Genomic DNA, 15,430 nt, shown 5'->3' on the forward strand with positions numbered 1-15,430 from the left:
GTCAGTGGCCACTGATAGGATCCTTTGAAGAAAGCAAACTAGATGCACTAGATGAAGTTCTAAAAACTCGTAGAACGACACCGACCATGCTAGACAGCGTTGGCCTGTGGCGCAAAGAAGCTGTACAGCGAAAGAAGAAAGAGGAAGCTAGGTTAGACAAGGAGCTACGTAAAGCAGCCCACCTAGCCGCAAAGAAACTAGAGGAAGAAATAAAGGAGAGAGAGGAAGCTAAGCGGAAACGAGAAACCGAAACATCGAGTCAGTGTCCTGTTAGAACACCCTCTGCGCTCTACCCCGAATTACCCTCGAAACAGCGAGCCAACGATGATCTCTTATTAGGTCCTCCGATCATCTACATGCCCTCTCCATATGCCCCTTCCCGACCTTCAGCGCAACACTCGCTGCCCCCAAGCACAGGCGAGAGTAGCGCCAGGGCCTCGGCCCCCATGGCCTCCGCGCCGGCCGAACCCCTCGCACCAGATACAAAACAAGCAGCAATGTTAGATGACCATGAGGCCCGAAAGGCAGAACCCACGAGAACTAACAGGTTGGGCAAAGATGAGCGAGCGGGGATTGACAAGGTAGTCAGGACACTAGTAGAACGAAAGGAGAGTGAGGAACACATCATGGATATATTCAACTCATATGCGGGAAGCCACAGACGACACTTTGTCGTACGATTGTGTTATCATGTCCTAAATGCTTATGAGGACCGATATCGAGATAAAGGTCCCGAGAGCCTAACGACTCTGTATAGAAAGGTTGATATCGGGGATGAGGGTGAGTGTGACGTGACAGACCTCCTTGCGCGTACACTTGAGGTTTTCCGCCACCTCACTGAATCAGAGGTGGAGGCTAAACCTACGACACCTGTAGCGACCGAACCACGAATAGAACAACCTAGCACCATGATGCCGATAAGAGAGGCTGCCCCCTACTGGGTTCCCCCACGAGGTCAGGGAACACACGATGATGTTAACCACGCGGATGCAAGAGGGATGGTAGTGTACAACTGGGTCTACCAACCATGGGATCGGCAGGATATTCTGCCCGATTTACGAAAAAAACCCACTGCCTTCTACACTGAACTAGGTACAGCCTTAGGTTCCACTATCATGACCCTGGCCGACATCGATTTGTTCTTCGGGTTATGTCTGCCAGCTGATGTGTGGAAGCAGATCCGCAAGGTCGACCACCTTGAGCTGTTCGGATATACCTGGAGACAACTCGATGAGATCGACAAGCAACGAGGAGCCGGACAGAAACCCGCAACGGCTATTCTTGAACTTCCGGACAAGATCGTCCAGAAACTCAAGACCCTGATTCCCGAGAAGAAAATAGACTGGTCAATAGTGACGGCCTGTAAACAGAAACCACAAGAAGACGCTTCGGAATACTTTTCTAGGTTCGAAACGGTGTTCTCCGACTACAGCGGCTAAGATATCACCACTGTAACCGGACATCACTTGTTCGTCCAGAACTTTGTGAAGGGTCTGGTGCAAGAGGTTTCTCAAAAGCTGCAAGCGAGCGAAAGCAGCTGGGCAGCCTCTAAACCCGCGGCTATCCTCCAGATGGCCCAATACTATGGGCATCAGAAGAATGAGAACGACAGGGCATCCGAACGTAAAAAGGAGTTGAAAGAGAGGGTCATGATAGCTCAACTGCAAGGGGTGACGATAGGTAGGGAACCCTCCAAAGGAAACTACCAGTCGACAGCCCCTAAGAATACACCCTCCAGAGAACGAACGTCTGAACCCTATGCAGGCCGAAGGGACTCAGACGAAAACCAATGCGCGTTTTGTAAAGGATACGGTCACTGGAAGTCGCAGTGCCCGGTTCTTCATGAAACGAACAAGAACCGAGAGGCTAGGGACGGGACAAACGGACAAAGGAACAGGGACCAGGGACGGAGACACACCAATGACGCTAACTATGACAGATCAAGCCGACCTAACACATTTGACCACCCACGACAGAATCAGTATCAGCAGTCCGATTGCGAAAACGCCCACGACTTCGCATAGGACAGCCAGGGGCAAGGGATGGTTCCAGTCGAGCTTTGTGTTGACCAGCAAGGTCCTTATGTCACTGCTAAGGTCCTGGGTACGAAGTCCCCATTTTTGGTGGACACTGGGGCAACACGTAGTGCGTTATCTAAACGACTGATTCCAAGGGCACCCTTCTCTGGCTCACACGTGACATCAATAGGCTTTGATGGAACGCCCTCTACTAATCCCTTATCTGCACCGATTCCCTTTGACTTAGAGAACAACATCACGGACACGACCTTCCTGCTATCCTCCAACACCCCCGACGCCATTATGGGTCTTGACCTCCTGAAACATTTTCGAGCCACCATTCGGTGTTCCCCAGACGGAGTACGAGTCATACTATACGATAACCAGAATCTGTTCAGGCCTTGTCCCACCCGACGCATGTTTTCCATCACTGACGCTGATTTGTCCCTACTAGACACTTTACCCTCGTACCTTTGGGCCAAGACCGACTCAGACGTAGGACGCATGGTGATAGACCCTGTGCACATCACTGTACGATCAGACGCTATGCTCCCAAAGCTCCCACAGTATCGGATATCGCCCCGAGGGCGAGAAGGCATTGGTAGAAATCATTCAGTCCTTAGTCGATGCAGGAGTAGTAGAGGTAGTAGTCAGTAACATCTGTAACAGCCCTATCCTACCCATTGTTAAGAAGCAAGGCGAGGGAGATGAGAAGGCTTATCGCTTCATCATTGACCTCCGAGAGGTGAACAAAGTAGTTGTACCTCAGTACCCAGTAGTCTCCGACATCACCACTATCTTGACCCTGATCCCCTCCACTGCCACTGTCTTCACCGTCATAGATCTCAAAAATGCTTTCTTTTCCATCCCCATCCATCCAGACAGCCGATACCTCTTCGGCCTCACCCTAAAGGCCCGTTCATATCGATTCTGTAGAGCACCCCAGGGCTACACTGAGAGCCCCAGCATCTAAAGCCAGGCTCTCAAGAGGCAGCTGGACGCAGTCCAGCTCCCGGACGGAGTGGTGTTAATCCAGTATGTCGACGACATTCTCCTGGCTGCCGATACTACTCCACTTGCCATCACAGCCACCATCCAACTCCTGCACTTCCTCGCGGAGAACGGTCACAAGGTCTCCAAGAAGAAGCTGCAGTTCTGCCAACCCCAGGTGACATACATAGGCCACCTCCTGTCCAAAGACGTGAGGAAGCTCACACCCGATCGGATCCGGACCATCCTAGAGACCCCTGTTCCCAAAACTCAGAAACAAGTTCGCTCCTTAGTAGGCCTCACGTCCTTCTGTCGGCAGTGGTTGCCAAACTTTAGTCTCATAATCAAACCTCTACTCTCTTTGTTAGCGAAAGATGTCCCCTTCCCACTCCCTTGGACCCCTGAATGCCAATCCTCCTTTCAAGAACTACGAGATGCCCTTTGCTCAGCCCCTGTCCTAGGAACCCCCGACTACACCAAGCCCTTCTCCCTCTTCACCCACGAAAGGGAGGGGTGCGCTTTGTCTGTCCTAACACAACCTTAGGTCCCAAACAACGCCCTTGTGCCTATTTTTCTGCCACTCTTGACCCCGTAGCCAGAGCTCTGCCCGCCTGCCTTCGAGTGGTAGCTGCCGCTGCCGTCTCTATCCGACAAAGTGAGGGGATTGTACTTTCGAATTCCCTCACTGTGCTGGTCCCCCATGCTGTCGACACCCTCCTGAACCAGACCAAGACTCAGCACCTGACTAGTGCACGACTGACTGGTTACGAATTGACTCTGCTTGCACCCCACATCACACTGAAACGATGTACCACTTTGAACCCTGCAACTCTGTTGCCTCTCCCTGATGGCGACCCCACTGTGTCCCCTATGCATGACTGTGTGACCCTCACGGACGAACAAACTAGAAGTAGAGCTGACCTCTGTGACACTGCTATCCCAGACCCTGATGGAGAGCGATGGGTAGATGGCTCGTGCATTAAGCTCCCCGACGGCACGACCTCGGCTGCCTATGCAGTCACCACAGCCCGGACGGTAGTTGAGACGGCCCGCATCACCCAACGGTCCGCACAAGCAGCAGAACTGATTGCCCTCACACGAGCATGCATCCTAGCAGCAGGCACAGTTACAAACATTTACACTGACAGCCAGTATGCCTTCGGGGTGGTTCATCATTTTGGACTCTTATGGAAAGAAAGGGGATTCCTGACTTCACATGGCACACCCATCCTTCATGGAGATCTAGCCTCTGCCCTGACCGAAGCAGTCCTCCTCCCCAAGTGGTTAGCGGTGATCAAATGCCAGGCGCACAGGAAGGTAACAGATCTCATTGGACAAGGGAACGCACTAGCTGACATCACTGCCCGAATCACAGCCGAGAATAGGACGACCACACGCATGTACGTGACTAGGTCACAGACGGAGAAATGGAAGGACGCTAGAGAACACATTAGGGACATACAGATGGCCTGTTCCCCCCAAGAACTGACTGAATGGGCACGGGTGGGACTGAAAGATGATGAAGGCTGCTGGCTGACAAAAGACACGAACAAATGGCTGCTACCCAATTCCTACTTGATCCCCATACTGACTATGGCACACTCCCCAGCACACATAGGATCTGCTCCCATGATTGAACTCATCACCCGAGTCTGGCACAACGACAAGATTCCCGACTCTGCTAGACGCCTAGTTCAGCAATGCTTAATCTGCTTGCAACACAACCCAGGGAAAGGAACTGTCGTCCCTCAGGGTGGGTTTGGGGTCCCCGACCATCCCTTTGAAGTCCTACAGATGGACTACATTCAGCTAGAACGTTGCCTGGGTTTGAAGTACGTCCTTGTTGTCATGTGCGCCTTCAGCAAATGGGTTGAGGCCTATCCCACACGCGACAACACTGCCATGACCACTGCCAAAGTCCTGTTAAAAGAGTTTTTCCCCCGATATGGCCTTTGTCGGATTTTATGGAGTGACAACGGCCCCCACTTCTTAGCGGAAGTTATCCAACTTATCCTAAAAGGGTTGGGTGTAAAACAGAAATTTCACACAGTCTTCCACCCCCATTCTGCAGGCCTGGTCGAGCGACACAACACCACACTCAAGCTAAAAATCTCTAAGATTGTTGCCTCCACCGGACTGAAGTGGCCTGATGCCCTCCCATTGGCATTGCTATCAATGCGTTCCACCCCCACTAAGCACCACTTGACCCCCTAGGAAGTAGTATTCGGGCGACCAATGAACATTTGGGCCGCGCCTAGGCCAACTTAGATTCATGACGTCCCAGACGTCCTAATGTCTGACTATCTGTACACCCTCACTAAAACCTTAACTGTCATTCATCAGCAGGTGCTGCAAGCCCCCCCAGACGCTTCCAGGGGCCCAGGACACGACATTCGCCCAGGGGATCACGTCTTGATCCGCAACTTCCAGCGTGCCAGAAGCTTGGAACCTCGGTGGACGGGCCCCTGGCAAGTCCTAATCACTACACGGACGGCCCTTCGAGTAGAAGGCAAGCGTCACTGGGTGCATGCGCACCATTGTAAACACGTCCCATCAACCCTGACGACGGAAGAAGACATCGCGACTCAAGAAGAGCTCCTGACAAAAGACAAACCATCATTGAGCTGTTACACCGACACAGAGGCACTCGAACTGGCAAAATTTCCCCATCCCACCGTGCCGTCCAGTGAAGGGTACAACCTACGTAAAAAGGGAGGAGCTTCGGCAAAGCAGACCACTGACTAAGTTAAATCTCAGAGCGGTAGCCTAACACACTCAAGGTTGCCCGAAGAGAAGTCAGAGGAAGTCGGTGGTTCTGCCCGCTACCGAGCACTCTGAAGATGATGGAAGCGCCCGATTCCCCAATGATGGAAGCAACCGGATATCCGAAGATGACCTACCAAAACCCAAAGACTGACAAGCTGCACAGCTCAAAGACTATAGCCATTTTCATTACCCTTCTCTTTTGCCTCCTCCTCATGACAACCTTCTGGATCATCGAAGAAAGCACACCCGCCCACAAAACGTTGCTCCCCACTGAACTGCCGACAACTACCAAGGAACACTTCTTGATTGCCCTTTCACCACAGCTCCGAGAAAGGCGCAGGGAGTTCTGGAACAACTCCTTTGTGCAACTGCTGCACCAACACAACCTTGCCGCTAATGCCACAAATTGCTGGATCTGCGGGCTGCTGCCCCACGCAACTGGACACTCCATCCCATTCATTCCTTCGCCTTTTTCCATCCACGGCTCCTGTCTTGCCTGGCTGATCCTTCTGCAAGAGAGCTTTAAAGACAATGCCACTTCAGAAAGAACTGTTTCACATTTCTACCACGGGGTATGGCTGAATAAGACTGGGCGAACCGCTACTTCTTTTTGCCCTCTGACCTCTGGTGCCTCTATTCACATGGACATCCCTGCCAAAGAGCGAGTGGAAATGCAGGTGTTCCATAACCCAACCAGACCCACTTTCTCCTACCTCCGGAAACGAACAGCCGCCACTCTGACTGTGGCCTTGTCTGTCGTCAATGTCTCGGGCCTTGTGTGCATCGAAGGCCTGGGAACGCAACTGGTGGGCCACAGCGCCTGCACCATCACCAGAACGCTGGATTCATCCGACCCTCCCTCCTTTGTTACTTCTCCAAATATGGACTTTGTTTGCGGCACCAAAGCATACACCTGGCTCCCCAAAGGTTGGAGGGGCACATGCTACATTGCCTTCATTCTTCCACCTACGTATGTGGCCCCGGCAAGCCACCACCGGCAAAAGCGTGCAAGGGACATCGACCAGGCCGACTCTACAGGGGCACAGTTCTTGGATGCCGTGAAGGGACTTGTGCCATTCTGGGGTCCGATGGCGAACAGCCGTGCCATCGACATTTGACCAAGGCAGTTGAAACCACCATTAACATCACAGCCGGCATCTTGACCAATAACACCACAGAGCTTTAGGCAGTCCGCCTGGTGGCTCTTCAGAACCGCCTCGTTCTAGACGTGGTTCTCGCAGACCGAGGAGGAGCATGCTGCATCATTGGGTCCAGCTGCTGCACCTACGTGCCAGACAATTCACCTTCTGTTTACAAGGCCATCGAACACCTCCATAGACTATCATCTGAAGTACACCAGGAACAAGAAGGATGGTTGCTTGGGAGCTGGTTCTGGGACTCACTGAAAGCCTGGGGGTGGAGGTTGTTCACATTCATTCTAATTCCGATTGTGGTGCTATTGGGTATCCAATGTTTGCCTCCTCTGTGTTCGTTATTTTCAAATTGCATTTGCCCAAAGACTTTGGATTTACAGACTGAACACATGAAAGCTTTGTATGATGCAGAAATACGTGGCATTATGGGAATCGACCCGAATTAACAAGTTGGCGAGAAATGTTAAAAGGGAGGACTGTGGAAAATTAATTTGTGCTGAAAAACATTGTCTGCGCCATCTTGCCTTTTTCCCAATGCCACACTTTTGTCGTACACGGCAGCCATTATAGATGCCTTGGTGAGACCCACTCTCTGCACGCCGCCGATCCCCAGCGCGACCCCCCCCACCCTCGTAAGCTTCCCCCCCCCCCCGCACTGGCCACCCCCGCTCTCTCTCTCCCTCATGCATGGGCCATAAAACCCCTCCATCTGCGCTGCTCTTCCCTGGGAATCACACCCCGTGCCTGCTCGACACCTCCCTTTCTTCCTATTCACTATCGCACCCTCTGACACCCCTCTTCCTCCGTGTCCTATTGTCCAGGCCGGTCCCAGGCTATCACCTAGCCCTGAGGATGCAGTTTATGGCCCCAACTGTAAAGAATCGCCCCTCTTCAAAGGAGTTACAGTAGATCAAGGCCCCACCCCATGATTTCCGTCACGCCACATGCATTCCGGGAATCGGCGGAATGCCCTGCTGTTCCTGCCATCTGATGACGAGCCTGTATTATGATTGGGGAGGGGATTCTCACTATAAGGGTGTGTGGGAACGGATCCGAAGTGGAAGATTCCGGGGATGTCTTTCATACTTCAAAGTACCTTTATTATAATAAAGAATGTCTTCCTGCCATAAATGCGTGTATAAGAGGCCAGGCCTCAGAGATGCAGTTAGAGCACCTCGAGAAGATTCCCTGTTGGTCTGATCTGATGTGTTCTCCTCCGGAGAGAATAAACCTTTGTTTCCTGCCTTCCGGTCTCCAGTGCCTGCCTCTTCATTGATTCATACTCTGTGGGATAAGAGGCGACATCACCGGGCAATACTTAAGGTCATTCCGTTCGTTGATTGCCTTCCTGCTTTACATAGGTGGGATGGGCAGCGGCAGCAAATGTATAATGAAGGTAGATGGAAGGGGCAGAGGCAGCCAGGTGACAATGGAGAATAGGTGAAAGAGGCTTGGCCCACCCACTGACAACTGAGGGTAGGTGGTCAGGGACAGCAAGCTGACAACTGAGAGTAAGAGGTAGGGCAAGGGGTAGGGGCATGAAGCTGACACCTGAGAGTAGGAGGGAGTAAGAAAGCTGAAAACAGAGATTAGGTGGAGTGACTTGGGAATCCCGCAGACTAAAAGGGCAGGACCAACAAGCTGACAATAGATGGCAGGTGGGAGGAGCTTGAACAGCATATTATGAAAAGAGGATATGTGGGCGGAGCAAAGGGCATCAAAGTGACAATGAGCAGTAGGTGGGAGGGCTTGAAAACCATGCTTTTAATGAAAGGTAGATGGTAAGAGTAGGGGAAGCAAGCTGACAACTGAGGGTATATGGGAGGGGCTTGGGCAGGGCACACAGAGCAGAGGTTAGGAGAGTAGGGCCGGAGTAGCAAGCTGACAATGGTGGGTATGCAGGAAGGCCAGGAAGCTGACAATTGAGGTTAAGTTTGAAGGGCTAGAAAGTACACACAAAACAGAGGTTATGAAAGTGGAACATGAACAGCAAGCTGACAAATAGGGTAAACTGAGAGGTTGAGAGCAACAAGCTGACAACTGAGTTCACCCATGAGGGTCAGGACAACAAACCTGCCAATGAAGGGATAGCAAGAGGGGCAGGGGATACATGCTGATAATAGAGATACGGTGGAAGGGATTTGGACAGCACGCTTTCAACTGATTGTAGGCAGGAGTAGTAGGGGCAGCATACTACTGACAAGACAGAGTAGGCAGAAGGCACTTGGAAATCATACATACAATGAAGGGTAAGTGGTTGAGATAGGTGTGGCAAGCTGACAATGGAGGGTAGGCAGGAGGAATTTCAAGCTTAGAACAGATGTTAGGTGGGAGGCATAGGCAGCACACAGACAACCATGTCTAAAATGATGTGTTAAAACAACATATACCACAGAAACCGTTATTTAATGTACCCAATGACTAGTACTAGCTGGGTGTCAATGAGCAGACTAGGTCACAAAGTAAAGTACACAAATAGTGCAAATTCCAAACATGGAGAAAATGTACAGAACTGTGCAGACTTTTTCCCTTACAAAAGAGGAAAAATGAAATACAAAAAAAATACCTAGGTCCCTTCTGCAACTCCTCGCAACCCACCACAACCACAATCAAATTTAACAAAAGTACAAATCAATGCATGTGCATGCCCTCTATCAAAAAACATAACACCCTTATACAAAGATTTTTGAACTTACTGGTGATGTCACAAAAATAAGGACCTTAAGATCCAATTGTATAAATGCAGCAGTAATCCAATACAAAGAGAGTTATCATTCCACCTCGAAATCGAAATCAAAACTGACAAGAGGAAGGACAAAGCATTAAGAAAAGCCTGCTACACAGGAAGATGAAGTTTGAGCCTCTGGGGCACTTTCTTCTTGTTGAATATTCACTCAAATAAGTATTTTCGAGCTTACGTAGCTGCTTGATGAGTAGAGAATGTGCTTCAGAAGCTCCTCCAACTGCTCGCGCTTGCCAGCATCACAAAAATGGTTTTGGAAGTCTCCATTATGACTGGAAGCAGCAGTGGCGGCCGTGAAATCTTGTTGTGCTTGCCAGCACGTGCTGATACAAGTCTTGTATAAATTACGCCATTCAATGGATGGTGAAATGCAGTTGAAACTCTGTTGTTACATGCATAAAGCGGAGTTACCAAATTCCGCCAACTCCACAAGTGAAATTGTAATTTTGCCTGGGCCTAGTAACTACCCAGGTCCCTCTGACGTTCTGGCTTGACCCCTCATTCTGTAACATATTTAGCGCAGGAGCTTACCTATGAGGTCCTCTCTCCTTCTTTCCTTTGAGATTTCACGTAGATCCAATATGGTGGACAGGGAAACTTCATCATACACAGAGGATTACATTAAGCAACTCATACAGGACCGGGCTAGCAATTTTCTATCAGATTGTACACCTGGGATTGACTTTCCAGTGAATGTCAAAATTGCACACTTGGAGCGTTTGGAAAAGAAATTGATAAGGACCAGATTACATGGACATCTAATAACCCAATATATTCAGGCAAATATTATTCCCACTGGATTGCAAATAAGAATAGAACCTGCAAGTTTTTGGGGATGTACCCAAATTCCGTGAAGGGTTCAGTTTCGTCGCCAACAACTGCTCCCGGCACTGGATGGTGCTGGGGGTAGAGACGGCGGCGGAACTAATCCAAATCCTCCAGGAAGAGATTGCGACTCTGAAGGCTGAGATTGAAGGTGACCCATCACTTACCAATGCAAATGAAGCACTGAAAAAACTGGCTGCTACACTCAAGGATTTCGACATTACTACGCAAACCAGAAAACTAAATAAATTGGCTCGGGATATTCGACTATACGACAAGAAGAAGACGTATCCTTATTTACAAGAGGAGTTTTACAGACAGGACAATCAAGGTCGCTTTACTAATAGAGGACGTGGTGGATATAGAGGCAGACGCAACTACACTACCTTTTCCGATTCATCCTACAGTTCGGAAGGAGATACCGAACAGGCAGGTTCTAGTGGCAATTATACATACCAGGACTACAACTACCAACAACAACAGCCTTTTTTAGACCAGGGAACATGGAGACCCCCACGAGGACGTGGTCGCCCCTTCTTCAGAGGAACCAACAGATGGCAACAGAACAACAGCAGCGACTGGGATGGCAATCGGTGACATGGTTAGAAACAAGTCAGGTTCAACCCGGAAGAACATGGAGAGAGGTCGACCCGCCGCAAGAACTACAGGTGGTAAAGGAAAGCCCTGTGGTCAATCTATCTAGCCATGCCTTGACTGACAGTGAAGTGAAAGTGCTCAGTAGAGGTCTATCCTATGTCCCGACGGCAATACCCAATGCATTCAACATCAAGACTGAATTATACAAATATTTTCGAAAAGTGAGACTAAGGCACTATTTCAGGAACTCACCAACAACAGGTATAAAATCACACACTGGACTGAAAGAAAGTCAAAACACAGTGCCAGCTAATAGAATCCGAAAGGGAGATAAGAGGCCTGGTTTTGTCAAAAAACTGAAATTTTGCCTTAAAACAAAAAACAAAGAACCAGAGCAAGTCAACGAAATATCAAGCCAAGCTGGACCATCCACAGAGCAACCCAGAAGGAGAAGTCCACGTTTGGAAAGACTGAATAACAAGTTCAAAGGACCTGAGTGGACCTACGTCATACTTGAAGATTTCAAAAATCTAGTACTGAGTGATGACAAACAAATTGTCGACCAGACTTACGTAGAAGTGAGACCAACTTGAGAAAAGAATCACGAGTTAAAATTCTGTGAAAAGTTAGAAAGAGGGGATAAAATCTCCTTAGTCAAAAAATGGCTGATTAGAAAGTTAACGAAAGACCGAAAAGAAATTGCTTAAAGACATGTTGTAGACTATGCACTTGTAGTATAGTATTATTTGTTATAGTATTGTTTGGATTGGCATTAGCTATACCTTACTTAATGAGCAAAGAAATGCAGAATAACACTAATATACCTGAGCAAGAAGATTCACCTAAGACAGTAAATACACATACACATGAGAAAGCAGTTCTTAAGCAACCCGGAGTAGATTTAGAAGAACCAGATGAGGGAGGCTTACATTATAGAAGAGCTAGAAATAGAACTCATTTAAATGTATTTGCTAATTTGTTAGTACATTATGTAAAAGCTATGGAAATCAGTGACTGCTACGAGTGCATGAAGTTGCCCAAATAAGTAGCTGAAGGGGTCACTTACCATCACTTACCTCTGACTATGGTATTTCATGTAGCATTTTAGCTAGTTTATTTTATAGAACTGGAAAATTGCAGTATTATTATTCAAATTTTGATGTAATCTTTTCTGAAGTTCCTTTACATAGAAATTTAAATCATATTTCTAGTACTAGAGATTCTACTCACTTCATGGGTGATTATTTTCTAACAGTAGGATCAATAGATATAGCTAAGGCTAACAAGGATAATTTAATATTACAAGAGAAAGCCAAAATGTTTTTGGATTTAGTTGAGAAAAGGAGACAGGATTTCAATAAGAAAGCATCTGATCATGAAAGAAAAATTCCTAAATGGGCAGAAAATAAAGAGTTTACCTCTAATGACAAGACTCAAGCTGCTATGTTGCTGGATTTCGAAAAGCAAGGGAAACTCTGTCTCCATAGGGAGAAACAGATTATTATAACAATATATTCATTGGTTCCTGTGAATGTGAACATATTTTCAAAGTTATTGGGGGTTGGGGTTTTAAAGATGGAACCGAACCAGTTTATCCTTGAATTTATTACATTTGTGGGCACAAGGCCTATTTTAAATTGCCTGATCATTGGTACGGGTGTTGCTATTTTGGAATAGTATTCCAAAAAATATACCATGTAGAGAAAGTCACTGGAAGCAATGAAGAAACTAATAGATTAACTAATAGTAAAAGAACATCATTTACTGAAATAGTAGGTGACATATTTAGTGCAATAATACCTTCAGTGGGAGTGGTTCTGAATACTCAAAGAATCTGCAAATTGTCAACAGTTGTAGATAGCTTATCGACTGAAACTGCTAGTGTATTTTTGATGATCAATACTAAAATAGTTGTGGTAAGGTCAAGGGTTTTAGAAAAGTGACTTGCTCTTGACATATTATTTGCAAAAGAGGGCGGAGTCTGTAGAATGCTGAAGACGCAACATTGTTGCATTTACATTCCAGATGAAAGCGTAGAAATTAAAAGGTATGCGAGAAATATTACCAATTTGAGAGAAGAACTGAATCCACTGGAGGTTGACAGTGCATGGAAGAGACTAATTAGTGGTCTCTCCTCAATAGGTAGTTGGTTCACTAACATAGGAAAGAGTTGTGTAGGTAAAATGCTGATGCCAATGGTGGGGGGAGCACTACTGATTTTAGGGTTAATAATTTGTTGTAAATGTCGCAAACACAAAAAGACATATAAAGTAAATCAGAAAGGGAAGAAAAGAAACTTCAGTGAAATAGAGCTTGAAGAATTAAATGGGGATTCTTATAAAAGAATGAAAAACTTCCACATGAATAATGGTGAAAAACATAAAAGAGTGTTTGAAGAAATAGAATTGAATAAATATTGAAAAGTTGGCATCTGTGTCTGAAATTTGTGATGATATAAAATACCATCAAAGAGGGGATTGATGGAGCAAGGTTTCACACATAAAGCGACTTGATTGGACTCAACCCTCTAAAAATAATAAGTAATGTATTAACCAACATGTTCTGTCTTATTACCAATGCAAAACACGACATTTCTTGTAAGTTTGGGAAGCTTGCATATGTGCTTTTACTAACCGTAGCTCGATTAACCTTAAATGGCCACCCCAACACGGGAACTTTTCTGCGCATGCGTCTGTCCCACTGACGTGACATGACGTACTTTGTGCTTTGGTGGGAAAACTTTGCTTCTGTGCACTAGAACTAAAGATGGCTGCTATATGTTCTCACACGCTAACGCTTGCATTGCTGCTTTTACTAAATTGTTTGTTCTGCCTAATCCCTAATGCTGTAGTTAAAATAAAGTGATGAGAATAGAGTAGAGATAAGTAATATACAGTGCATTCATTTATTCTTTGTTCTAAAACTATTCTTCTTTGACTTTGCTATTAGCTCGTGTTGGGACCAATCAAGTACAATGTTGTTCCATCTAGGGTCTTGAAACTGAGCATGTCCCGAATTTACCTGAGTCTACAAACCATGGCATTGAACCCCTGCCAACTCCTGACTTGCTAGAAGATGCTCATGGGAACCCGACCTCCGGAACCTCCAAGAGGATGTTAAATTATACATTGTATTTATTATTGGAACATTCATTGTTGGGGGGAGAAAAGTGCATGGGAAAATAAAATATTGGGCGGGAACATTGATCTGAAAATTGAACAGCATGACCACATAACTGGTATGCTGTGATGACCTCTCCTCGTCTTTTGACCAATCAAATTGAGGGAATACACACATTTGCAAAATTGGGGGGTGGTACACTGCCCTGGAAAATGGTATAACTAAGGTAGGCTGACCCAACACACTCAATAGGGGATCGACAGCAGAGGTGCTGGCGGAGCACTCTGTCAGAAGATTCGATATCCCAATCGGGGTTCTGGAAAGAAGTTTGATAGCCCAATCGGGGTTCAAGAGGGAGAAGATGTGCTAACCCAATCAGGGTCCAACTGTTAGCACAGAGAGGGATGTGATGCTGGCTTTGCACTTTAGCTGTGGCTGCCTGTCCTGGCCTTCGGTGGTCCTGTCCTGATCCAATTTGGTCCGTACTTATCCTGAATTTTTGTATGCACCTGTTCTATCCTGATGGACCCTGCACTATTGGGAGTCCTGTCCTTTATCCCAGCCCGTGGCCAGGGTTGGTCTTCACACCATTCTAGGTAAATATAAGGGTGTGTGGGAATGTCATTGCGCTGTTTCCCTTTTCTTATCCTTCCTATGTTTTAATGCTTAAAGAAAGCCTCATAATATTTATGCATCATTTTACTTTGATTTGATTCTTTCTAATTGATCGAGCTCTGATTAATTTAGTATGGACTTTGACATTTAAAGAAAATATTTAGATAAAGCGTTTACATTTTTCCCAAGCCTGTGGTTATTTTATGAGTGCAAATGATTATTTACTGCCTATTTTCTTGCTAGCTCCCTTGATCCCTTAGGACTCTAGGAACCAGTGACTAGGATTGGTAAGTCAAAGGTATAGGTCATAAAAGGTTAAATAAAATCACTGGTTTAGCACACGTTTACCTGTTCAAAGTGTATATGATTTAGGGGCCCTGGTGAGTATGGTAAAATCTGGTGCAAGGTGCCCACTAGAATAGTGGACAACATATGCCAGGCCAACTTCTCTCACATTCCTCTTATTTTCTTCCTGAGTTACAGAATATACTCTTAAGAGGGAGCCTGGGGATACCACATCATTTTTGCCAGGCACTACTTAGTGATTCAGGTGGCTCCTGACCCATCCTAGCAAATTGGATAAAAGTTCTCACAGGTTATTC

The sequence above is a fragment of the Lissotriton vulgaris genome, chromosome 7 (genome assembly GCF_964263255.1).
Source record: "Lissotriton vulgaris chromosome 7, aLisVul1.2, whole genome shotgun sequence".
In the NCBI taxonomy this organism is placed as follows: Eukaryota; Metazoa; Chordata; class Amphibia; order Caudata; family Salamandridae; genus Lissotriton; species Lissotriton vulgaris.